This window comes from Harpia harpyja, chromosome 10, assembly GCF_026419915.1.
Source record: "Harpia harpyja isolate bHarHar1 chromosome 10, bHarHar1 primary haplotype, whole genome shotgun sequence".
NCBI lineage: Eukaryota > Metazoa > Chordata > Aves > Accipitriformes > Accipitridae > Harpia > Harpia harpyja.
In genome coordinates, this window is record NC_068949.1 from 39299930 (window position 1) to 39325612 (window position 25683).

The 25683-nt window shown below is 38.4% G+C and overlaps 1 long non-coding RNA gene across 1 annotated transcript; it reads right to left on the minus strand.

Annotated features, from left to right (window-relative positions):
* Nucleotides 1–3467: 3467 nt before the first annotated feature.
* Nucleotides 3468–15903, minus strand: LOC128147481 (uncharacterized). The gene is made up of 4 exons (XR_008237028.1): nt 14947–15903; nt 11231–11387; nt 10089–10360; nt 3468–5167 (listed from the first exon to the last, which is right to left on the minus strand). It is a non-coding gene; the product is annotated as an uncharacterized LOC128147481 (long non-coding RNA).
* Nucleotides 15904–25683: the final 9780 nt, after the last annotated feature.

Sequence of the window (25683 nt, forward strand, 5' to 3'; positions counted from 1 at the left end):
CACAGTGGCCAGCTCATTTACTCTTCAGTATTGTTTACTACTCGAATTTAACAAAAAGCCCTTGTGAATTTTCTGGAAACCCCCAAAATATTATGACTTGACTTTAAAGTACACTGTGTTCCCTTAGCTTGCCTAAATATTCAGCTTTATTTCCAGTGAAAGGGTTAATACCGGTATTTTACCCTTTTTGGATCCAGTTGTTGAATGAGGGAGAGTTTCATGCACCATAGGAACCTGCAGTAGTACCCTAATGGCAGTATAATTAGAAGTATCATCGTGGTAATGATTCTTTTCATCTGGCAAAAGGCTTTAACAGAAAAGATCTCTTATTCAGTTAGTTTCACCTGCCCATTCTCTTACCTCTGCAGTGCTCCTTTTCTAGGTCAGCATCAGAAGTTAATACTGGGTGTTTGACAAGGCTTTAGACTTTGTGCTCATCAAACTAATTAAAGAGAAACACATCCAAAGCCTAGTGAATTATTTTACTTTTTAAAAATGCTGCCCATTCATCTTGTTTAAAGATTTACCTGGCTCAGTGGGTTTGATTAATGAAAAGGACAATGGGGCTCTTGTCACTGCAACCTACAGTCACTTGGTTCAGGGTCAGCAGGTTGAGCGAGAGGCCTCCATGTCTATATTTAGTCTCTCTCTACTTGAAAAATCCGAAGGATTGAAACGTTACTGATTTTATCAGCATGCCACGGTTTGGAGGAACAGACAAGAACTGTCTTGATCTCAAACTTCATTCAACTCTTTTTGGTTTGTTTAAGTTAAATAGCACACAGCACAACCCCCATGGTTGTCCTGGATATAGATAAGTAGGATGGCTTTATGTTAACACTAAAACCGAGTCTGGAAGTGAGGTATGGACTCTGAGTAAGCTTAAAATGTAGATTCTTATGAAGTGCTACTGGGGAAAACTTACAGTAATATACATGTTTGCATAAACTCTGAAAAGCCAAAAAAAAAAAGGGAGGGGGTATGATGCATATTAAATACCAGTGAGCTTATAAAATAATCATAAATGCCTTGATCCTGCAAACATTTTTCATACAATTAGCCACAGCATCACAAATGCTCTTAGGATTGGATTGGAGTGTTGACTCTGCCACAAATTTGAAACAAGGTAAAAAATCACATTCATATAATTCCAGAACCAGCAACAAACCAGACTTCTACTAAAAGTCGGCGTGGTCCACAGCTCCCCTTTGTTTCAACAGAAGGATGCAACACCCACCAGCCTTGCTGAACTGGGACGACTTCTCTGTGTCCTCTCCCTCAGCAATGCTGCCGGTTGCGTTGGGAAGGGCTGAGCGTTGGCTCCCTCCACTCCGCGCCCTGCCTGCACGCCAGCGAGCGAGCTGCTGAGAGCTGTTGCCTCCTTGTGACACAGGCAGCGAGCAGGAAAGTACCCAGCACGGATTATAATCTGCCCTCTAGTGATTAATACAGTTAACATTTGGCAGCGTCATTAACATTATTTATGCATCACATAATTACATATTCATTACATAATTATTTCATTATGCAACAGTGATAATGCTCATGCTTTACACCTTTCTAAGAGGTTCTTTAATATAATCAATGGACTGAGCATCTTGCAGATTGCTGATAATTATGGGTTATGAACATTAATAACTCCTTCTACTGATATGTTTATAGCCATATAAGACACAAATCATGCCTATCGTCCTAGGACAGCTACTGTTGCACAAAGCCATCTGCAAGCGCATACTGAGATTGTGCAAAACAACCATCCAGTTGCTTCACTTCAGTGCTTAGGGCCAGTGCTTTCAGCTGTGCGAGTTATTAAGCAATAATGCCCAGATCCTCTCCTGTGAGGCTGAGTAAGATTTTCTTACTGATTTAAACACCATAGGAGCAGGGCCGAAACATTATATCTTTAGCTAAAGCAGCAGCACCACAAAAAAAGATGTTTGTGATTTGGACGGAAAGGCATGGTTCCTAATGTTTATTCTTGTAAGCAGTCTTTGACAAGTAATAGGCTTTGTTACGTGTTACTGTACCTTGATTTTAAGACAACCCTTGAGGTCCTTTATCAAGAATTAATAGCATCATGCCAGAATAACTCAACAGTGTATCATGGCGGTGCTCCACTGTCCTGTGCCAAGCTCTGCTTCAGGTATCTGGAAGACCTTCCACAGCTGCTCCAAATGCCAAGCCTTCTTTAGGGCAGGCACCACTGTTATCATGCCAATTCAGCTGGGCAAAAACACGAGAGAAGGCGTCATGAGAGCCTTGGTCCTGAGTTTTCTCTGTGATGTACATTAGTCCCAGCGCAGAAATAGCAGAACAAGTCCTACAATGACTGACCATGCCTGCAGGAGCGTTGGGGCACAACCGAAAGGAACGTGTCCCCCTCTTATCCGCACCCAGCTCCTGTGTGCGTGCATACTCCGGCCTCGTGTTTCACCCCCCCCAGTCTGCAATGACTGCAGCTGCTGGCTAGTACAGCTGTGGAAACCCACTCTCATTCAACAGTCACTTTATTCTTGCAAATAAAACACTTATGGGCTTGATCATTTTATCTACCCTATCATCTAGGAAATGCATTTGGATAAAGGGACATTTATTGAACAGTCTTTTATCATACAAGTATTTCTACTAAAGAAAGATTTCCAGGATTCAACTCTGTGTATTTAAAACGCAAAATTCAAAGAAGTTTTTTTGCCAGACTTTCACTTCTCAATAATTATGTCTTAATTGTTCTACAAGTGTGCGTTGCAATTTGTCATACATTCGAGAAATTAGCATACAGGAAAATACACCTTCCTTCTGCTTAATAAATCAAGAAGTTGTATTTTTAATGCTGCTTTTTAAATGCAGCCATGCACTAGTGTTCTCCCTAGATTTTTAAATAGGTAAATACTACAGTGCGATGTTTGCAAGAAAAAAAAGATTAAAGAGAGATGAGATTGTTGGGGGGGAAGAAAAGTGTCATCTTTTCCACACAGCAAGTTAGATAGCAAATACAGTCAGCCAAGAAAAAGATCAGACACTGAACTCAATTTTTATTGTATTAAATTTGAAATACCATGTCTCTTCATTCCCATGAGAGAATTTTATGTAATCTTTCACACTGTACTTCTGCAAGAGCCATTTGCAACTATGCTGCCTATGGTTTTTCAAGGCCTAAATTTCTAACGTGGGGAGGTACATTTTTTAAGTATGCCATCAGCCGTAGTGCACCCCCCCGCTGAAGGTCTGAACATTTCCTGCAGTGGCTTTGAGATAAAGATTTCCTGATACCTGCAAGCCCTGTAAGAAAAATATTGTTTACAAATGAGAAATTCTGATGCCTGATATTCCAGGCAGCACTAGGTGTTAGATCTTCTTTCTTGACATCATTACACGTTTCCAGGTGTTAGGTATTTCATTATTTAAGAGTAGGTAGAAAAGCCAGACAATAAGTATTCATAAAATGTCAGACATTCTCCAAAGGGCTGTTTGAGTTACTACAGACCATAAAGCTCTGACTTTTATTGGGCTTGAAAATGATAGTTATTTAAAGGAAATTATGTCACTACTTAAAATATTTTACCAGAAGAAACTGCTTAGCACCATATCTTTAAACCACCAGGAAAGAAACTCCAGAGAGTCTCCACTACATTACAGCTTTCTGACAGCTCTTGCTAGTGTTGCAAAGCTATACAGGTAAAATAAGAAATAATCTTCCTATCCTGGGTCAAGAATTCCAAGGCCATCAACACTATTTTTGCTCAGGACCTGTTCCAAATCGTGTGCCCTGCTTGGTGATTAGCCATGCTATTAGCCCTCTAAGTGAGGTCCTTTGCAGCCCTTCGTCTGCATCTTGAATTCTTTGGGGTACACGAGTTGGTCAGCTGAAAGCCAGCTCACTTCTAAAACACGTAAGTAATTGGGTACAGACAAAAACGCAGTGTAAGAGCAGAATTAAGAGCTAAAAGGCAATATGAAATGGCTCCTGACACTACCCTGTGGCTGAAACAGTACATGAGATCTTCGTTGTTGCCTTGCAGCTACAGCACGTGCTTGCCTGCATGCTAACTGGAGCAGAGGAGCAGCAAGCTAAGAGGCTTGCTATAACAAGAGTATGATAAAGACATACCTGCAGAGTGGTTCTCTTCAGTTTCTTATTCGACCCTGTGTAGGACTGGAGCAGCCAATTTGTTCAGCTGGGGCAGGTCCGTGGAGTCTCCACGGGCACCTCACCGCTGTCCCGTTACAGCAAAGGGCTTAGGGCAGCTCTGGCAGGGGAAGAGCCAAGATGCAAGAAGACGATGCACGTGAAAGATGACTTACGATCAAACAAACGGCGAGGATCAGGGAAGCAGAAACCACGTTAAATAGGGTCCTGCTATTGGCAAGGTGTGGATATAAAAAGAGAATCAAAATATCTGGGTTTGGATATAGAATGGGTTCCAGCTCCTGCTAGACTTTTGGGTCTGTGACAAGTACTTGCAGAGTGTATTTGTTTGAAGTCTGCAGATCAAAGTCAGTGCATAGACCATGCTGTCGCTTCTACCTTTACAAAATTCCCAAGATACTGAAAAACCGGAATGGCTAATGCAAGAAGAACAGGAGTAATTCTCTGAGATACCTGAAAACTATGGTGGTATTTAAGGATTTCACACTGACATAAATAATTTACCTGTATAGCTTTACAACACTAGCAAGAGCTGTTCACCTCTTGGTGAAGGATTCTTGTTCTTTATACACATACTTTTTAAAACAGGACGAACAAATAAAAAGCACCAAAGTATCCCATTGCTATGCATGCTTCTGACCTTCCAGGACAGGGCCAGAGATCAAATACGCTGCATAGCACATTAGCTAATTAAGAGGGGTGAAAAGGGACATTCACACTATATAGTACATATTTTCTGAATGGGGGCAATCTAACAGAACCTCTTTATCTGTTATTATAAAACACTCTGAATTAGCAAATAAATTCTTCAGCAGAGAATCTTTTCGGCATGTCTGTTCAAGTATGCCATCAAAATTGTTGGTAACACACTGGTTATGATACAGCTGCTGGTTTGCCTTTGTGACTTTTGCTGGATCCTTCAATACAGTCATTCTGAAGGTCCCAGATGTTCAGTCTAACAACTCACATGCCTTATTTGTGTTACAAGCCCCTCACTCTTCAGTACGGCTGTGCTTATTCCTGTAACGACAAAGTAGGTATTTCTTTCAATAACATTCACTTGTCATTAGAAAAATATCCTAATTATGAATTCAAAAGTGACAGATTGTGAGATTCGGTTTGCAAAGATGATGTCACTGGTGGGGAATTGGTGGGTAACCTGCAATTACCTCTTTGAATAAAGACATCAGTGTTATATCTCGAGAAATAATGGCTAATGATATGTCTTCCAAAAGGAAATCGCGTTATTAATTACCTTACTGTGAACACACCACTTATTGACAGCTTTGAAGGCCATTCATCCAATTAAGTATAATGACTAAAAGCTTCATTTGGCCTTCATGGTTATACAGATGGGCTAAGAACAGAGAGCAAGATCCTGATTTCATTTATAACCTTCATAAATATTCAGAGAAAGTCACAAACACCCATGGAGCTACCCTGGTTTCTATTGCTGTGATTAGAGTCAGACTGTGGCAGGTAATGATGGTATAGAAAGCGCAGTAAATTGATACCTCTAATACCTTGAAGACTTATTGTTGTGCAATAATACAATCTGTCATCTCTTCTGATTGTTACTAAGCACTTTGCTTCCAAGGACTTTCCTATCAACATTTAGGGGGTTTTTCTTTCCCCAACTATCGTCCAGGCCTGCATACATTTCAGTGACAGATGATTTACTTGCAACCACAGCCCTAAGTTACTTCTTACTAACAAAACTAATTTTTGCAATATTTCACGCTTTCCACAGTTTTTTTTTCTCCCTCAGATGAATCTAACAATCATTCTAAAAATCATTCATTCATATTATACTTTGCCTCAGTTTTACGGATCTGCTTCTGATTTCATTCACACGCTGCTGTAAGAAGAATAATGTAACCGAAGGCAACAGAATTTCTTTGGACTTTCCTTTTTGTAAGTGCCAACAGAATCTGGCCTCAGGCATAAAGGATCATTTTTATGGACCCATCTAGGCACCTCTACAGTCCTCATTAACATGTCATTTTGCTGATTAATTATTTTAATGGATGGCAAGACAAATCCTAGTGCACGGCACAGCTCAGCTAACGTGTCTCTTAAGATAACAGCGTGGCTATTAACATTGCTTCCGCCATCGCTGGCTTTTATCTTTGAACAGCAACAGGTTGCTAATGATAATGTGGTTATCGTTTTCACATTTTGGAACATCAAAAATGCTGACAGACTAAGGTGGCAACAGTTTGTAAGCACTCAGGTAGAACATCAAAGACCTTACTAAAGGTTTAGTACACACCAGCAGTAGCAACAGTTTTAGATCTACCTGTACCACCAGTCTAATCGCTCAGAAATCTGATACTGATGCTCATATGACATCCAAGAAATGCTTTTTTTGTTAAATGGAAAGCAACATTACAGCCAAATGGCAAAGCATCTGCAAGCGCTTTGTTTCTATGCGACACTGAAGAGCCAAGAAACTCACAACCTTGTAACAGCTGACATTGTAGAATAACTTAATGCTGCCAACAGGTCTTGAGAGAATGCAGAATTATATGTAAATATATCAAGTAAATGTTTTTAAGTGATAGGTCTTCACCCTGTGCAAACAAGTTGCAACAGCAGTATTTATCAAAAGGGTGCCTGATGCAAAGAAGTCAGATTAATTGTTTATGCAGAGGCATTCAGTCTGCATTGCAATGAGTGCAAGCACAGAAAAGAAATGTTTCTAGAAACCACCTCCTTCATGGGAATGACTGTGAATGAACTAAACACGGTGACAGCAATTTTAAGTGTGATTTCAATACCTTCTGCCACTTTGCATTGGCAAAGTATTTTTAGAGCTGACACGAAGAAGGGACAGTAACTGTTAGCAAGCAGGCCAGAAATATGACTGCTTCGTAGATGAGCCTCACCCATGAGGGTACCAAACCATGGAAAGACACACTCTTGTCTGAGGATGCCTGGAAACCCATCATCCCACGGACAAAGTGATTTTTTCTGAACTTGAAGCTAGTAGATATTGATCTCTTCTTGCTGTGTTACCGTATTTCTATTACTATAATTAAGGTCTGATACTGTGGCAGACAATGCTTCCTGCAAGATGGGCAGGGGTCCCAAGGATTGGTCTACTTTGCTTTTCCTGGCTGTTCTTCAGACATTACACCTGGCCCCATAGTTTCCAAGGTAGGGCAACCATTTCTGCTACTAGGAAAGCGGGATTTGGTATAGTCAAAACACAGATAAAACACAAATGGAGCAGAAGGATCCAAGTGAGAGCCTGGACTTTGTGCACAGTTACCTGGCATATGGTTTGGAGCTGTGCAGGGTTGCAGGGTCAGTTCCACAGTAGGGCTTTGCAACCTGGTCAGCCTGGATGGAGATTAAGGCTTAGCTGTGGCACTGGAATTCAAGGGGTTTTTTTGTTTGAGACATCTTCATTTCATTTACGAAAGCAGGAGTGAAAGTCTACCATGAAACATTCTCTGCAGCTTTGAAACTAATTAAGCAAGAGGACTGTCAAGTGACTTCACTTCCATCATATCATGTGCCAAACAGCAGGGAAGTACAGTGACTGCAAAACAGCGGCGATACATCCTCCATCCCTATGTGGATCTCCATAATAGCTCTTACATACCAAAATCAGACAAGGACAAATAAGACATTACATTTTCTTAGGGTTACAGCTGATTGAAACCGAAAGCTGAAAAATGAGTCTAATCAGCATGACTGGCCCCCCAAGGCAAACAGAAACGTCACGACCTCCCCATGTGTCATCCTGCTGCACCCAACTCCTTCCATTCAAGGACGTCAGAGGAAACTGAGGAAGGCAGCAATGACATAGTTTCTTTGGGTCCCTTCACTAACACTTTGCCACCTTCAGTGGCACACTTCTCTGGTTGTCTGTTTAGCCCACAGCAAAACAAAAACAATCCCCCCACTCCTCCCCATTCCTCATATTAAATATCACTGGATGGCAAAGTTCACACCGAAACTGGCATAAGTTGGGAGATGCAAATTCTAAGCATCTCGGTGAAAAATTGAAAAGGACAAGGTCACTGTGCTTCATAACATGTACCATAAGCAAAATTATCTTTTGATCTTGCAATTGGTTACATGTCAGTAACTACACACAATGAGGAAAAAGGTTCGAAAGCCTTATAAAATCATTAGGGTAACTGTTTTAAATTGATCATGTCATTTTGTAATGTAGCTCATGCAAAAGTCATACAAAAAAAAAATCAAAATTTACTCCCAAGAAGTAAACAAAAAATATTTTCCAATTAAAGCATTTAATTATGACAGCTACCATGATGAGTAAAATAAAAGAACATCATCAAAGAAAAGCTAATTTCTCTATAGCATCCTAATTCAGGACCTCATTTTCCAAACCTGTTTAACTTTCATAGCAAAAACAGGAGCATTGATTTAATGTGTTCTTTTTTGTTGCTAAAGGTAATCATCAATACAAGCATTTTCAAGAGTGGAATTTAAAGTTAGCAAACACATGATAAAATTTTGGACTGTCTCCACAGTACAAAAAGAAAAGAGTGTAATAACTTTTTAGCCTCTACAGTCCACAATATTAAGGCAAGGTTTATGTAGGCTTTCAATTTCGTAAACCAGGTTACTATCAAAGTGCCTTTGTAGCGAAAAAGGATGAATATTTGAAGTTAGCAGAAAATATTGTAAGTGCCAATATGAATGAAGAAAAAATCATTGATAACAGCAGTCCTGCCATCCAAAAATTACTCTACTCGGTGCCTATGCACAAAGGCCACTATAATAAATAAAGTTAGAAGCAAAGCATAGGAGGAAGAATCACATTTCATGATATACTAGCACATGGCATATTACACACCTGTGATGCAAACACCTGCCCCCCATTCAATTGTACATTCCGTACTGGCCACAATAATACTGTTAATGTCCTATTAACTTTGGGTACCATTAAGTAATTTGTGGTTGACAATGTTTTAGAAAGACTAATGCAATACTTGCACTTCCATAATTTACACCAGTAGCCAGGCTATCTATTTATCATCCAAGGCAGGTGTTAAAGCGGGGCTGAAACAATAGTGTAGAAACTATATACCAATATATTACCTCTACTGTATCACGGAGACAGAAATGGAAATTAAAAAAGAGATACAAATTTTTAAAAAATTGTCAGAAGCACATTAAAAATCAAATAAAATTGGTGTTCTGTTTAATGTTCTTCCCATGAGAAAATCTCCCGGTGGAGTCAATGAGAGATTATCTCGGGCAGGGAGTACTGAGCTGGCCTTAACACATTAAAAGATAAATCATATATAGCTGATGCAAGTCAGGGGGGAAAAAAATGTTACGGGAAATGTTTATCTTTTCCAAATCTTTCTTGAGGGCAGTGTTAAAAAAAGGTTGATGTGATTGAAGCATAATGTCATTACTTGCCAGGGGAAATACAGGATGTTAAGAGGCTGATTAACCTGCCTTCACAGTGCAAGCATGTCGGCCCTAAATTTATATCATATTAACTTTTTATCTTCTGAAATTCTCCAACTGCAAATGCACAGGTAAACTCAAAAGGTACATTTACTGCAGTTAAAGTGCGAGATGGGAGCTGTGTGCGACATTTAAAGCCAGAGCTCATCTGAACTTTTTGCAAATCTGAGGAGGGTCAGCTCCAAGGATTTAGTTTAGATCCATGCTTAGCTAAAGGTAATTGAGGGCAAATTATGACCCCTTCAATCAGAGGAACTACAGAGCAATACTGCTTTTGTCAGTGTTGCTTGGGCTTGTACAGAATTTCTTGACGTTAAGAACAGAATTTGATCTAAACCATGCAAATTTATAAGCCACGCTCTATGAACTCTGTGTATATTTTGTTATGCTCCAGGACAGACCTACTGCTAAATAACTATTTTTCCACAGCCTCCCCGGCTTAGTAACTAACACTTTTCTTTGATTTACAAAACAAAGTTCTCACCTTTGGTGGTTAGGAGTTTCTATTTTGGGCTCGGGCAGCACTCCTGGAATGCGGCAGAGCATGACTGGGTGCTGCACCTTCGCCCCACGCAGGGAAGAGCCTCCCAGGAGCAGCACCCGGAGGTGTGAGGAGAGCCCGACACAGCGCACCGCTCCAGCAGAAAGCCCCGGAGACAAATACACGCGTGCCAGCTCATGCCTCTTAAAACTGTAAGAACAGGCTGTTCCAGAGCATATATCATGAGATTCCCAACCCTGCTGACACCTCGATGCCTGTTGGAACACCACTGAACAGCATCATTACTCTTAAATTCATTAATAAGGTCACTTACTCTCTGATGACTCTCCAAAGGTGTAACCTTATTCACGTGCATTAGGGTGAGTTCATAACTCCTCCCGGTGCTGGTAGAAAATAGCCTTATGCTAAAATTGTATCAAATTCTAGATCAAGAAATGTTAGGAATATAAGTTTATAAAGTCAAATGCTCCAAAGCTGAGAAATAACAGAACTACCGTTGCCTTATTATTCACATCTAATTTTTTCCAGAGGATGTACTGTGCTCACGATAAGAGCTGAAATTATACCTCTTGCTCTCTCCCTGCCCCCTCTCAATTAACGAGAGGAGACGAGCTTTAAAGACTCATTTCTTAGAGACTTTTAAAGACCCTTGACTGCATTGCATCTGATATGTTTCACACTTGTTAACTCATTATTTTACAACATCCAAGTGAGATGAACTGGGCCTAATGCCTCAGCAGCTGACGTGGAAGCACAGAGGCCACAGTCGGTTCTGACTGACGGACAAATGAAGCGGAGATTTTGCAGGAAAAGGAAAAGCGTGTGACGTAATTTGAAGGCTATATCGTATTGGGAGAGTACGACTCTTGAGGCAGCTAAGTTGTGAAGCACACCTCCACTCTGAATTTTTTTTTTACTTCTGCCTGTCCACATGGATGTAAGCACTCCAAGATGGTTGTCAGTGTCCCTACAGGCTTCTCTGCCCTGTTGGACTTGGGGGTTTTTACCAGACCTATTTGTAAATAACTGCTTGGTCACACCAGCAGGTCCTAATTAAGCCTTTTTGCCTTCTCCATTGTGGAGCCCCTAGGATCTGCCATGGAGTGGATAACTTACAAACAAACCTGATCCTCTTCATAGGGATCATCCAGAACAGAACAGCAGGGCCAGAGGATGATTTGCTGATTATATCACTAGCCTGAAAGATGGGTGGCTTTGGTTCAGTTTCCTTCTCCATTACAGCCTTCTGCATGATTTGCGGCAAATCGCCAAAGCCATCACCTGCCAAAGGACGCAAGCACAAAAAGCAAGACAAGAATAAAACGTAGACACTCCGGTACAGAAGTATGACTCCACAGGTCACATATGCACCTACACTTTTAACAGTAAAACTTCCGCAATGTTTATAGCCCAGCACCACCATCATCCTCTGAGGGCTCAGTGCCTAGCTCTAATATTATGCCTAAACACGAGTGGCATCGCCTTTAACACTGAACATTCATCAACAGCTCTTGCAGCTTTAAGGCACCAAATGCTATCATTACTGAATCAGAGAACTGAGATTCTGCCTCCTTCCTTTCCCAGCCCCATACTTTGTGTGCTTTCTGCAGTGCTGGCAAAGCTTTAGCTACAGAAGTGGAGTGTCCTTGTGCCCAGGACTATGACCGCCAGTGGCAAAAGCATCTTCCTGGAAAGCCAGTAGTTTGGACCTGAATACATTCATGCAGAAGAGGACAGAGAACCTGAATTTCTTACAGCTTGGCCAAGCCCTCTAATCACTAACGTGCTCTTTATCCTGCTCATGTCTCTCTTTCCCTTCATTAAAATAAAATATAAAAAAGGCCAGTATCACTTCCATTTTTAAAAGGAACTACATAAACATCTTAATTACAGAAGACAGTCTAGCTCAGTGGAGTCTACAAATTATTGTGGCCCAGTCAATCAAAATGCCCGCTTAAATACCTCAATACTGTCCTTAGATTCACTTGCATCAATGAATAATCTGCAGCGTATTGCAAAAAACTTTTCCACATATGCCAGTGAATGTAAGAAAACTCTATAACCATATACAAAGTGTGTGGTGCCAATCAAGTATTTTTAAAGTGAATCTAGAGAAACAGAAGTGGTGTAATTTACATGCTACAGTAAGCATATACGTTACTTGATTATCAAAACCTTTATTCCATTTGCTGTAACAAAGGTTCCAAAATTGGAAAGCACCCATGGGACCACCGTTTACAAGATTCATTCAGAGATGTATCAACAGTTTGAGCCCACTAGGTACAGGGGAACATTGTAGAACATTCACAGTTCATAAACCCTAATATAACAACTGCCAAGCCCTATAATACCTTGCTTTCAGAAGAACAATTCACCCCTTTATACATCAAACAGCAATTTTCTTAACTACAGCAATTTTGTATGTGATGATAAATTCGGGTGGAAATTCGCCCAATAGTTTCTCAGGAAAAATAATGCAAAGACGCTCCTTAAACTTATTGGTGCATCTTTTTCAATATTCATGTATGATTTAAAAACTTAAATATACTTGCATTTATTTGGAAAAATTGGATACCTGTGCTCCTGATACTTGCACAGGTCTTCCTCTCCCAGGATTAGTCTCACTGTAGTTTGCAGGATTTACCATGACTACTTATAATCACTGGTTGAAAAATTGACAGGCAAGGTATTTTTCCCAAGAAAAGTACTTTGTAGGGCTTAAGAAACAGATATCTTGGTAATCGAATTCAGAAAGGGAATGCACATACATGTAAAGAAAGGTCATTGTTAGCTGAAGTGTGACAGATCTAGTCTGTATTAATCTATACTGACTTGATGAAAATCCATGACTTCACTGAATTTTGGACCAACTCCTAACAACTGCAGATCCCAGCCAAATATAACAAGCTCTTACTATGGTGATTTTCAGATTGACCCATTTGGGATAATACGCTTCATAAAAACCTAGACTGTAAAACTTATGAGTTCTTTCTAGCTTAAACAGCTCCAAGGAACTAGACCAATTGCAATTTGAACTCTGGTTTGCATAAGCCTTTATGATATCTTGAAGTATCATAAGAAATCCTCAATTTTTTAATTATTGTACATTAAGTACCCTAAGTCTCCCTTAGAAAAAAACAAAAGTCCAGCAAACCCAAATAATAAAGTCTATTTCAAAAGCAGATTTGTTCTTTTCTTTTTGTTTTGCTTGCTTTGTGTGAAAATATGGTGCCTTTCTGAACCACGAGTTTTGCTTTAGTCCAGTGACTTGGGATTTCAAACATCAGTTACAAGTTACACCCTAAGCCGGTATCAGCTTACTTTAGGGGAGTTCGGAGGGGTTAAATAATGATAAAGGCATGACAAAATGTCAGGATTAAAAATAATTTCTGTTTTATGAGCATCAGTATTGTGGCCAAATTCCACTCTTTTAAACCAAGATAAAATGCCTTTTACTTATTTTCATTCAGTATTAAGAAAACAGTGATTTTGCTTATATGGAAATCAGAGCACAGTTCATGTCCTCCTCATGCTTGGTTTTTATCTCTCCCCATTTAGCTTTTGTTGTGCTCAACCTTCTGGTTTCAGCTTGAGCAGACTTTGCACTGGACTCAACAATTAAAGAATTCTCCAACAGCTGGATTAGGTATCCTAAGTTTCATATTCTTTGTTTTGTTTTCCACTTATCCACTATAAATTGAGGTGACTAACAAACAGAAACAATTTAAAAGTTTGATTTTTAAAAATCTTTCAAAAATAATTGCATTTCAATAAATTCACAATATTTTTTGTCAGTTCTAATCTTACTATAATCTATTCAACTATTTAAAATTAAGAAATATTCATGCAAGTTTTCTCTAAATTTTGAAGAAAGCCAAGCTACTGAGCTAGTTGAAATCCTGGCTAAACATCTGTATCAGTTGTTGAAGTCTTAAGCCAGGTTTTGACAACACTATCCTTTTCTATTGTATAGGAATACTTTTTCTGCCTCAGTTTATTCCACTAGTTCTGATTAGTAATTAGTTCATCCACAGCTGAAAAAAATCAAACAGGAATTGAAAAATGGAAGAGAGATTATTCTCTTCTTTCTGTGTATAACAATACAGTGTAAGAGGAAGAGATCTATCATCTCTAAAATTATGAAGGATAAGGATGAATGTAAGTAAATTGATTCAATTTTCTAATTAAATATAATATTCCCTTTGTTTAATAATTGAATTTAGATGAATTTATATTGTTTTCTTATATATCTAGCCTACTTAGGGTAATTTATTTCAGTAGCATCAACAAGATTAATTCCTAGATTTTTTTATCCATTAGAATTATAATTTCTACACAAATGAGGATACAATCATTATCCACACCATAATAAATGCAAATATAAAAAAATCTATACAAGTGCCTAAATAATAGATACAAGATATCGTGTGCCCTACATATGAGCAAATTTCAGACAAAGTTATAGCAGCCTTAAAGGTGTTCTGCTTGCTTATTAATATTATTTAAATTACTTTTGGACTATTTTCGTTTGAATCTGCTCAACTTGGCTCACAGAAATATTTTTTTTTCCTGTGACTTGTAGCTTTGGTCTAATCTTATGGTAAGTATTTGTTGACCTTTAGGTAATAAAAGATGAATTTCATAGAATTTTCCTTTTATAGAAAAAACAAATATTGGATTATCTTGAATGAGCATGATGAGCACAATCAACCATTTGTTTGTAAAAGGTTTACCTTTCCTTGGATCTCTTCACTCCATAAAAAAAAAACCCCAACAAACTACCATGTGTTTTCAACCTCTACACTCATTGAATAGATCCATTTATTTATCCATATTGCACCTCTGTATTACGTTTTATGGCAAGCTTGAATTTGCCTTTAAAGCTGCTCAGTCTTGGAGGTCTCTGAGGATGCTGTCCTGAAACAGGTAGTTTCCCGAAGTGGTATCCATGCATAGAAAAAGGTGCTTTCTTCCAACACTGAATTGATAGCTGCAGAGAATAAGAAGATATATTATCTTTGAACTGCTTGCTCAGTCTTTCTAGGCTTTATTGCAAGCCTCTACTAGCACGTCTCCATTCTTACTAGAAGATTGGGCTAGAGAAACCTTGGTCGTCTCAGTGTGCTAAGCTTTTGATTTTGCTTCTGCTCCTGTTGCAATAATTTCCATTTTGACCTCCTTAACCTCATTAGCTATCCTACCTTAACTATGCTGTACAGACTTTGTTATTATTTGGTACATCAAATTGTGTTTTGGTTCATAAAAGTTCAGTAATATTATTTCGATATAAATTTTATATGACTATAATTTTTCCTAGTTTAAGGAATGCATTGCTTAACTTACAGTATATCCAGAGCTTTACAGGATATCAGAATATGATTGTCCAACGTGGTTCTTGAATTTACTTACTCACTTATGTTCAAATAGATGTTAACTCAGTTCTGTCAACCCAACTCCCTTTACCTCCTCTGACTTTGGGGTAAATACGCATTTAATGGTAACCTCACAACATTTTAAATTCTTTGCCAAGTTCTAGATTATTATAAATTTTATCTCTCTAATATCAGTGGATAAATCAATAGACTGAACATTCCATGTTTTATTCTACATCTAAATCTGTTTATAGGCCCTAAGTGATTTTTAATTTTTTTTCGCCTCATTGGCTATGAGAACTTTATTTGACAGTATATTTAGATACAGTTTTATCCTTTTTACAAGCTAGCGCTTTCTAACATGACCCTTGGAGAATACATAATCGTACAGTATTATAATAATTTTTTATAAAGCTTGTGGTTGTTCTTGTTGTTTCAGTAATGATATTTCTGCTAATATAGATGAATATTTTTAATCAGAATAAAAACATATTTTAATATTACCTGTTATTCTAGTCCATATTAGTTTTTATAAAAGGTTGCTCTTGGATTCCTAGAAGTAGTATTCACTTTTAACATCAATACTTCCCTTCACGCATCTCTGGGGAGTTCTGCAATGTCAGTTTGAATTCATTATTATCAGACCCTTCAGTTGACGAGAAGATGACCTAATCCCATACCCATTACTCACAAATGTAGTCCTGTTAACATAAATAGGACAACATAGAAGAATAATGGATTGCAAGGGTTTTTTTTGTTTTTACATCTTAAAAGATGTTACCCAGTTCAATTCCGCATTTCGAGATATAAAAACATGAGAGTTGGTTACATTCCTGTGAAAAAACTGTTTAATTACCACAAATTTCCTGGAAAGGTGATGTTGCCTGAAGATGCCGGAAGCCAGACTAGATGATCCAATCTGAGATCCCTTCCAACCTGAGTTACTCTATGATAAAAATGTCCCTATGGCACTCAGCGAAAAGAGAGATCCCATCCCAGTGAGTCATTAGATATTTTAAAAATTGACTGGGAATTTCTTTCCTGCTAGTGCTTTGGTCATGAAGAAATAATTTAGCCTTCTTGGTTAGACTTGCTAATGGCCTTATTGCACAGGCTGTTTCTTCTAGAGTGGACATGAAGAAGATAGATGTTTAAATTCAACTTTTTCTCCTCTCTAAGGCTGTGTCATTATCTTCTCAGTGGTGGCTTTGCCCAATGCCTCACCAGAGGGTCTCCTGACTCCACATGGATACGCAGGCAGCAGAGGTAAGGCACATCCTGCAGGGGAAGGAAAAACTACTGATGGGAGGAAGAGCTTAAAATAGGATTTCACCTGCAAGCCGTGGAAGGCAGAAGAGATGTCTTGGGGGCTAAACAACATCAAAAGATGAGAGCAGATCCCGGAGGGTGACAGAAGGAGTTAAGGTTTAGAATTTACTTCCTTTGTCAATGACTCAATGGAATTTGAGTAATATTTACAAATACATACGTTTTCCTCGCATAAGAAAAGAAAAGGCTGTTTGGCTCAGTAGAACTGCTACAGAGTTAATTGGACAGCAAATTCCCACGTACTCAGCTAATTACACAGAGAGATGCACAAGACTCTCCTTCCAGGTGCCTTAGCCCTGCCTGGTAGGAAGTGTCACTCTGTCAAAAACATTTGAACAATCACTGTAGTAAATTTGTCAGTTTTGAAACTCAATCTCTGGGCCGTTTGAAAGAGAAATGCTTTGCAAAAGCAACACATGTTTTTTTCCCTCATATTTAAAGCAGATATTTACAATAACATTTGTTCAAATGGTGAAAACCCCTTTTAATTATATAAATTTTCTGAAAAGCTTCATAGCTACAGTAGTTTTATGAGTCATTTATTAGAAAAGATTGAGGTTTTTAAGAGGATCCAGCTGTAACTTGCCCTGAACACTGTACAAATTCTTTAGTAAGTACTGATGACTTTTTTTTGTGTCTGCGCGATTGAAAAAAAATACCCAGTGGTTTTGTTTATCAATGCAAAAACTTGTTTAAACATATTCAGAACTGTGTTTCTGTTTTTATTGAACATAATCTGTCTGTTTCTCTTATTAAGAATGCTTTCATACAAATGATCAAAATTATGAAACTTTATACCTCAGATTCACACAGAAGTTGAGAAAATGTAATGGTGCTAAGTTTTGATGTTTTCTGAAGTAGGAAGACTACAAAATATCTCTACAGTGTTTTGGCTTGGGGATAAGTACTTCAAAAGCAGAGCACATGATGTTCTTTCACCCAGAAAAGAGAAGTAAAATAGATTTTTTTGGCAAATTAATTATCCTAACTTCCACGCAAATCATACAAGTAAACTGAGTCTGACCTCTCCATTCCAGCCTTTCTGGGAGCCACCATTTGGCACCACTGCGTGCTTGAGCTTTCCAGTTATCTGAAGGAAAAGATAAAGAAAAAGTAAGGATAAGTTAAGATCTTGGGAAAAAACACTTAACTGTGACTGTGCTTGGTTTAAATACTGAGAATATAATCAGCAAAATCTGCTCTGCCTTAGTGGGTCACTTGCTGTCCCTCGACTGATTTACTTCTAGATTCAGAGGTGTGGCCTGAATGTTCTACCTGTGCAAAGCAATAAAAGACGACAAAGTGCCAAATGCCTCCGAAGTCTCATGCTGGGTCTGCTGCCTTCACCAAAATGATGCGCTTGCTACATGCTCCTGGAATAACAGTTTTCCTTTTGAGTTACTGATCTAAAAACGACGAGTACTGCCAGAATTGCATCATTCTCCGTCAAGATGAAGGGAGAAACAAAAGAAAACCCCTCCTGAAATTCCTCTGATATTTTTACGTAGGTAACCTCACAGATCCCAATGGAGGCTTGCAGCTGTAACTCAACACATGATTTTGCATAATTGGATGCATCTTAAATTGCAGTCTTCTAGTGTTGCTAACCCTGGAGTCTGACCTTGGCTTTAATTTTTAAAAGTTTACTTTGCTGAAGCTTCTCCTTCTCAACTTCAGTGATATTCAAAACAATGACAGAGCAGCTAGTAACTACAAAGTGGGCAAATAACAGAGCACTCATCAAACTTTTTTGTACTCGGATACCATTTTAAACATGAGCGCTATTAGGAACAGAGCATGATTTAAATGTGCTTTGACATGGGAGATGATACCGGGAAAGATAAATGTTTTAAATCAAACTCTATTTAAGATAAGCGCGGCATACAAAGTAGCTACTTGACTCTTGGAATTTAAAAGTGCAGTTATTCAGATACATACTTAAATATACAGAACTGTATCTGGAAAATATGTTCAATGAGCAATTAGATTACTAAAGAAAATAAAATGTGCTTGGGCAGTTTGCCATTTTATTTATTATTATTCTTCCACTAATTTTTACAACTTGCCAAAGTGCATGCTCTATACTGATTTGAAGCCAAATTGAAAGTACAGGTGCACCAACATGTGAGAAAGTATTTCAATAGCTGAAGAAAAAGCTTATATTCAGAACTGAAGCTGTGTAAATCAATGTATTCAACTCCTTAGCTGTGTGCCATGAGGAAGAAAAAGCCTCAGGAAGAAACAGACTGATGCTACTGCCATCTCACAAAAATCCTGGGCTACAAACACATTAGTTTTTGTGTAACTTTACCACCAGACAAGCCAAAATATTTCATTCATAGGGACCAGGATTTATACTCAGCCCTAAATTTTCCTCTATGTCAGCAAATCTAATTGCTACTTTGAAAACAGGAGTGGTAAGTGTCTGCTGCCCTGGATCTAAGATAGTCATTAAAACCAGTGCAAAGTGGGAATAACTGTTAATATTGGAATTTAGTAGCCTTTTAAGCTCATTTTGACATGGTATAATGCTAAAATTTGGCATTAATGTCAAAGTTTGAAAAAAATTAATTACACTTTTTGAGAATTCCACAACTTTCTGCTTAGTAAGGGTCTATAGACAGAAAAAGGAAAAAAACCTTTAACCAGGAGCGAGCTTCCTGGGTTTTGCTGCTCATGAGAAGTGGTCTGAGAACAAGAGATTCATGTTTTTTAGCAGATATGCTGCCAGCTTTTCTCACAGGCAGCAACAGGCAGTGTAAACTCCAGGGCCACATCTAAAATAAACAGATTTTATACCTGTGGGAAGCAGGGAGGTTCAGCTTTCCAATGGTCTAAATAATTAATATCCAGCAGTTGAGAGATACAAGCTGATATAATATATGGTGGTGCCATTGGGTACCGTAGCAAAAGGATAACAATAATCCAAAGTCATGCTGAGATCTGCTACAGTGCAAACTGCAAGGGCTACAACCAACTTGCTCAAACGTTTTCAGACCCTGACTCAGCTATCCAAGTGCCAGTCCTAGGTTAGCAATGAGAAAAAGATGAAATTCTGGAAATTTTATAATGTGACAATCTTACCCCTCAGTATCTTTTAGAGTGCTCTAATGAGGAAGCATTGCCTTCTAAAATACTTCAGAAAAAGCATCACTTTGTATGTGGGATTGCAGCGAGTGGTTATTTCAACTGGCCAGTATTATCCTATTAACTCTTCTCAAGCTAGAATGATGGCTACATTGTGTGGGGATTTATTGAGGGAAGGATGTTTCTAAGGACATCGCAAAAAGCACTCCTGCCAGAAGACCACCATTTCACTGAAAGATTTTAATTGTAAAAAGAACTATACTAGCCTGGTATCTCCCCTTCATAACTGCATCACTCTTCGTTTATATGTCAGCCTTTGAACAAAGCATTGATTCCATCAGCCTTTAGTCAGACTAAAATCCATAATTTTTCTTTCAAAGACAAGTCAAAGGAGGAATCAAATAAAGCAGTAAAATATTTAATATTTTGTGTATCTGCTAATTATCCTTTGCATAAGAAAGAAAGAAAGAAAGAAAGAAAATCAGGGGCTTGTAATTCAAGCAATTCACTTTGGGGGAAAATTTGTGTACTTTTTTCCAGGCACTAGGAAAATCTGAGAAATCTGTTACTATTTGTGTTCACAGCATCTAACACACTCCTGAAGTGTGATGCTTACTGTAGTTAGTCAGTTATTGCCTCCTGTAAGGAAGCAGTTATTGCTTCTCATGCCTACCACAGGAAAACTCAACAAGCTCATTCTTCACCTTTTATATTCTGAGAGATACTGTTCCCTTCTACAGCTATCTTACATATTAGCATTTGATCAATCTTCAATACAGTGACTATCTAAAAACTGTCTCACTTCCTCTCCTTCTAAAATTAACATTTCTCTTTTTTAACTAAATGTGTAACTCCCAATTGCTAGAGACCATCACTGCTGAATCGTTTTCTCCTCCTATTTCTGAACACCTTAAAATCTTCGGACTTTGCGAGATGCTGTGATTGTGAGAGAGGTTTAGGTTTTTCACAGAACTCTCTTTTCTCCAGTGCTAGCTTTTTTTTAACACACACTCAACCACAAAGTACAGCTATCCACTCAGTTACAGCAGTTGTCTTCTGCAAGTCTACATGTTTCTTAGAAGGATACAGGGAAAAATGTGGTCTCTTTATTCAGACGAGCTGGCTTAAACTAATGAATCGAAGCTGAATGCTCTCCTATTTTTAAGTTAGATGAGGAAGACACTGAATGTATTTAACAGAACACACCTCCAAACTTGGCAACTTTTCAAACAAGTTAATGATGTCCCACATGACATTATCAACAAATGTTACCTTTTATTTTGAATGCTCCTTGGCTAACACACTTTTGTATAGTAAGCCCAAACAGGAACTGCAAAACTTTGTGGGCTGGCAGATGAAGAACACCCTGACCAACCCATCCTGATTGATAAGCATTTGGAAATTCGTCTGCTTTTTTGCTTCCTTTGCCCTAAGACTAAAGTGACTGTCTACTCTTAGGGGTACCCCCACACACACACCTGTATTCAAGAAATCTGTTCTCACCTTGACGTTTATTTCACTATGTTTTGCTCTATTCAGACTGTGGCTTTGAGTCATCCTTCCAAAGTTCAAGATAGTTTTCCAATGAGCCCATCAGAAACTTGCTTTGATCCCAGTTTTGGCAGTCAGCTCTCGTCACATATTTCATTTGTTACTTTAGACGTAAGTCCCCAGCCAAAACAGTCCAAGAGCAAAGAAGAGGAACAGCCTCCAAATATGGTGAGAGCTAAGCTGGTTTCTGGAGTAGTTTAGCACATAGGCGTGTGCAAGAATGAAGAGAACTGGAACAAGTTTTAAATAATGCTCTAAATAGACTGTGGTGAAATGTTCAGAACTTAAAACTACGAAGAAAATCCTGAAACAGATAAAAGAATAGCTAAGACCCCATTAGTAAATATAACTCTGTCGTGATCAACTCCATCAATAAAACGCTGCTTCAACTCTCTGAAACCATGTCTGACGAAGCAAAGGTTAAGCACAAGTCCTTAACTTAGTATGTGGTTTACAAAGAGCTAGTGAAGTTTATGCCATCAAACACAAAGGATGAGGTTTTTTTCCAAAGCAATTATACTGGACAGTTATAATAAAAATACCAGAAAAAATACTCTTCAGTATCCACCAACTGAATCTTAATTCAGACCACACAATTCTTTTGCTTTTAATTAGGATTATTTTATTCCTCTCCACTGCTGTTGGATGTTCCTTTCATTTAGTCCCTCAACTTAAAATTCACACTATTTCACAGTATTCTCTGTGTGGATTACGAGGAGGCCAATTCCAAGAGGCTCTCCAATAGCAGTAATGTTAATCAAGTGAACTGTTACATATATAGCAGCCAACAATAATCTGGCCCTTAACAATAAAGAAATAGTTATTTATACAAGTTTTTAAATGTGAAAATATAAGAAAATAGGAAGTTTTCTATATCTGATTCTGGAAACACATAAGCCTGGTTGTTCACATTCAGTATACTTCATACACAACAAAAAGTCAAGACCACATCTCACAAAGCATCAACATTTTTTTCCTTGCTCCATAAGAGCAGTAGCTAGCACCTGTTGTAAACCGATCCCTATTCTCTTGTCCTCCAGTTTATAAAGAAATAAAGTAAATTTGATGCTAGCCTGTTGGATAAAGGAGTGCCTGAGGCTACATACCCAAGTTTAGCTGCACTGCAGTTCGACACAAAGGATTGTACAATTTTTTAGGAAAACCTTAATTCTCCCAGAGCTCATTTTTAACTTCTACAATACGCAAAAGAGTATATGAGATACTTTGGCTCTGTATACTTTGGAAAAGTACAGATTTGGAATCTCACAATGTTACCTTACAATTTAAAATATGTAACTGTGGTAGCTTTTGAATCATAACTATAAAATACTGGAGCACATATCTATAAAGGAATTAAAACTGTAAATTGCATGAGCACTTTGAATTGTTTCTTGTTATACACATTTAATGATTTAGTTTAAAATAGCACATAAAAACTACTTAAAAATAGTGTATTGAAAAATGCTTATCCAAATGCAATTGCTATGCACAAGGCAAGAGTTTTCTTTTAAAAAAAACAGACATTTTGCATTTTGTGCTTCAATGTTCCTTAAAAATAAGTACTAAGTAATCTACAATTAGCAAAATATAAGCATATTTAAGCTATGACTTATAAGTTAATGAAATAAGCTGCTTCAATGGGGAAAACATTTTGTTAGGAAATAGAAAATACTCATAGCTGGAGAGTCAGCAGCTGCTTTTAAAGGATGCCATTAGGCTGCCATTATTTTGACAAAGCTCTGGCCTCAAAGAGGCTGATTTTCTTAATGCGTTGTAGAAGTCCTTGGCAAATTACATAATATTCATTAAATTTAAATGGAGACCCTTGATGTCTCCTGTAAAGATGTCCCAGGGAGTCAATTTTCAAGGAATTCATAATGTAAGCAGCAAGTTATCGGAGAAGGGGACATTCATCACCTAAGAAGGCCCCGAATGAATCATTTAGACAAGAGGGTGATATGACACATTTTGGTGGTTTATTTGTTAGACTCCATGAGACCCTGAGTCAGACACCTACTTCAAGTAACAAAAGAGGCAATCTGGCCAGCCACGTGCTGCATACACCAAATTTCCTCAGGCACTTCCTAACTTTCCTAGGAAAGTGGTTCGTTTAATCCCTAGAATTAATGCTAGTGTCAGAGGGACTAAAAAAGCAGAGGTGACAGCTGGCTAAAGCACTGCGCTTCTGTCCGACACCTGCCTCGCGCCCAACACCTTGGGAACTAACTCCCACTTTTTTGGGGGGTTTTCACCCTGACACTGATTTTGCTAGTGAAGGATGCTGTGTTAACTTCCTATTACAAAAAGAACCTGGCACGTGCTGGGCAAATAGACCCCTTAAAATCTGAATCCTAGGCCTACTAACTTTTTGTTGTTGGGTTGTTTTTGGATCCCAACGGTGGAATCTCCCCAGTGTTGCTTATACTCATTCCCTCTGTGTCACACAGCAAATACTGTTAAGGCTGATACAAAAGACCGCTCCATGAAGTTTTCCCCCTTTTTAATATTTGGCTTCATTTAAATGATGTTGCATGTCCCTAAAACTGTTTTAAGCTGCTTACCTTTAAAGTATAAACATGTCAGCATTTAGCCCCAGAAGGTACTTTTCTGTCCTCAATCATCATCCATTTATCAAAGACTGATCTACATTGCTAAATGCTGTAAAAACACATTATAAATACATTGTAATAATCTCCATCTAATAGCCATTGGCTTCCAGCACTGATATTTATATAAACATTACACAGACAATGTCACACGGTTCTCAAATTGGGCTGTACTTAATGTGGTAGCCTTCTATCATCATTACTCAATAAGTAGTACAGACAAAGAGAAAACAGCTTCCTTTAGCAGATAGCCTTATTCCTATCTCTCATAAAATGACACTTACAAAATAATCCAACATAATAATCCAACATTTAATTTATTAATGCAGAATAAGAGACAGGATTTGGTCATCATCATCATTATTTATAACTTTACTAACACGCCCAGTGTTACGCAAAAAGGCAACGCATGCCAGGTGAGCTGCAGCCAGAGCTTGCAGAACACTCCCATAAAAACAAATTAAACAACAAAATATGGAAATGAAATCCTGATTTTTACTCTGTATGGTTCCATAAAGAATTAACTTTGATAAATGTAACTGAAGAGAGAATTGTCCTTAATGATCCTTCTAGTTTTCATCTAAATATTTCAATAGCTCTTTAACTACTAAACTATATTTAAAATATCCTTGAAAACCTTTACTAGGGTGTTGAGATGTTAAATAATGAAAACTCAAAAACCCACCTCCGTGCTGGGGAAACTGGAAGCTATTTCATCAAGCTGGGCTCTTATATCATCAACAGAATTACAGTTGATATCAACTAACAAACATTATGCCTCTGAGGTAGGGAAATTGCGCTGGCTCCATTTTCCAATGGGCATAGGAACTGAGATTAGTTACCAGATGTGAATTACAGATGGAAACTGTAAGCAGCATGGTGCTTTCAGAAACCTGCCTTCCTCCTCTGTCCTCATTCCTCATCTACTCACCCATCGGGGGACAGCTGCAAAGTCAGTGAGACATGAGGTGAAACAGCCGATGGAAACCTGCATAACAAAGCACGTGTAAGTACATGTACATCTCAAAAATTGACTGTGATTTCCCATAACCACCACATTTCATGCATACCTCAAAGAGAAAAACCTTTTCTAAACCTCCTAGTTGTATGACAAAGGACCTAGTCATGGAGCAAGTGAACTGCAAGGAAAGGAATCGCATCCCAGTGAAATTCAAGCCTCCAAGTAATTGGGTGAACTACTCACAACATTCTTCTCCTGAGCCAGGACCACTCTTCCTATCTCCTTAGCATCCTGAAAACCTACTATTGTCAGGGGACAGACTTTGCTGTCTTGTTGCCTCAAGGAAGAGGAAAAGAAGACAGGCGAAAGCATTTTTTTTCTGAGAAAAGTGTGTTGAAAAACTTGTGGGAGCATAGAAAAAAAATACCTATGGGGCAGGGAGGTGGGGGAGAATGCTCTAGTTTTCTGTCATTCTGGCTGGGTTTTATTCTGTCAAGCACGAAGAGCAATACGCATCATGTTTTCCATATCAAAATTTGCACACTGTTTGTCCTCATGCTAAATGCCGATCTGGCCTGCAGTGCCAAAGATCTCCTAGTAATATTTACACAACTACAGAACTGGAGGAATGGCGCATTTAAAGGCACTACAGCTGTCATATTAAAAAAGAC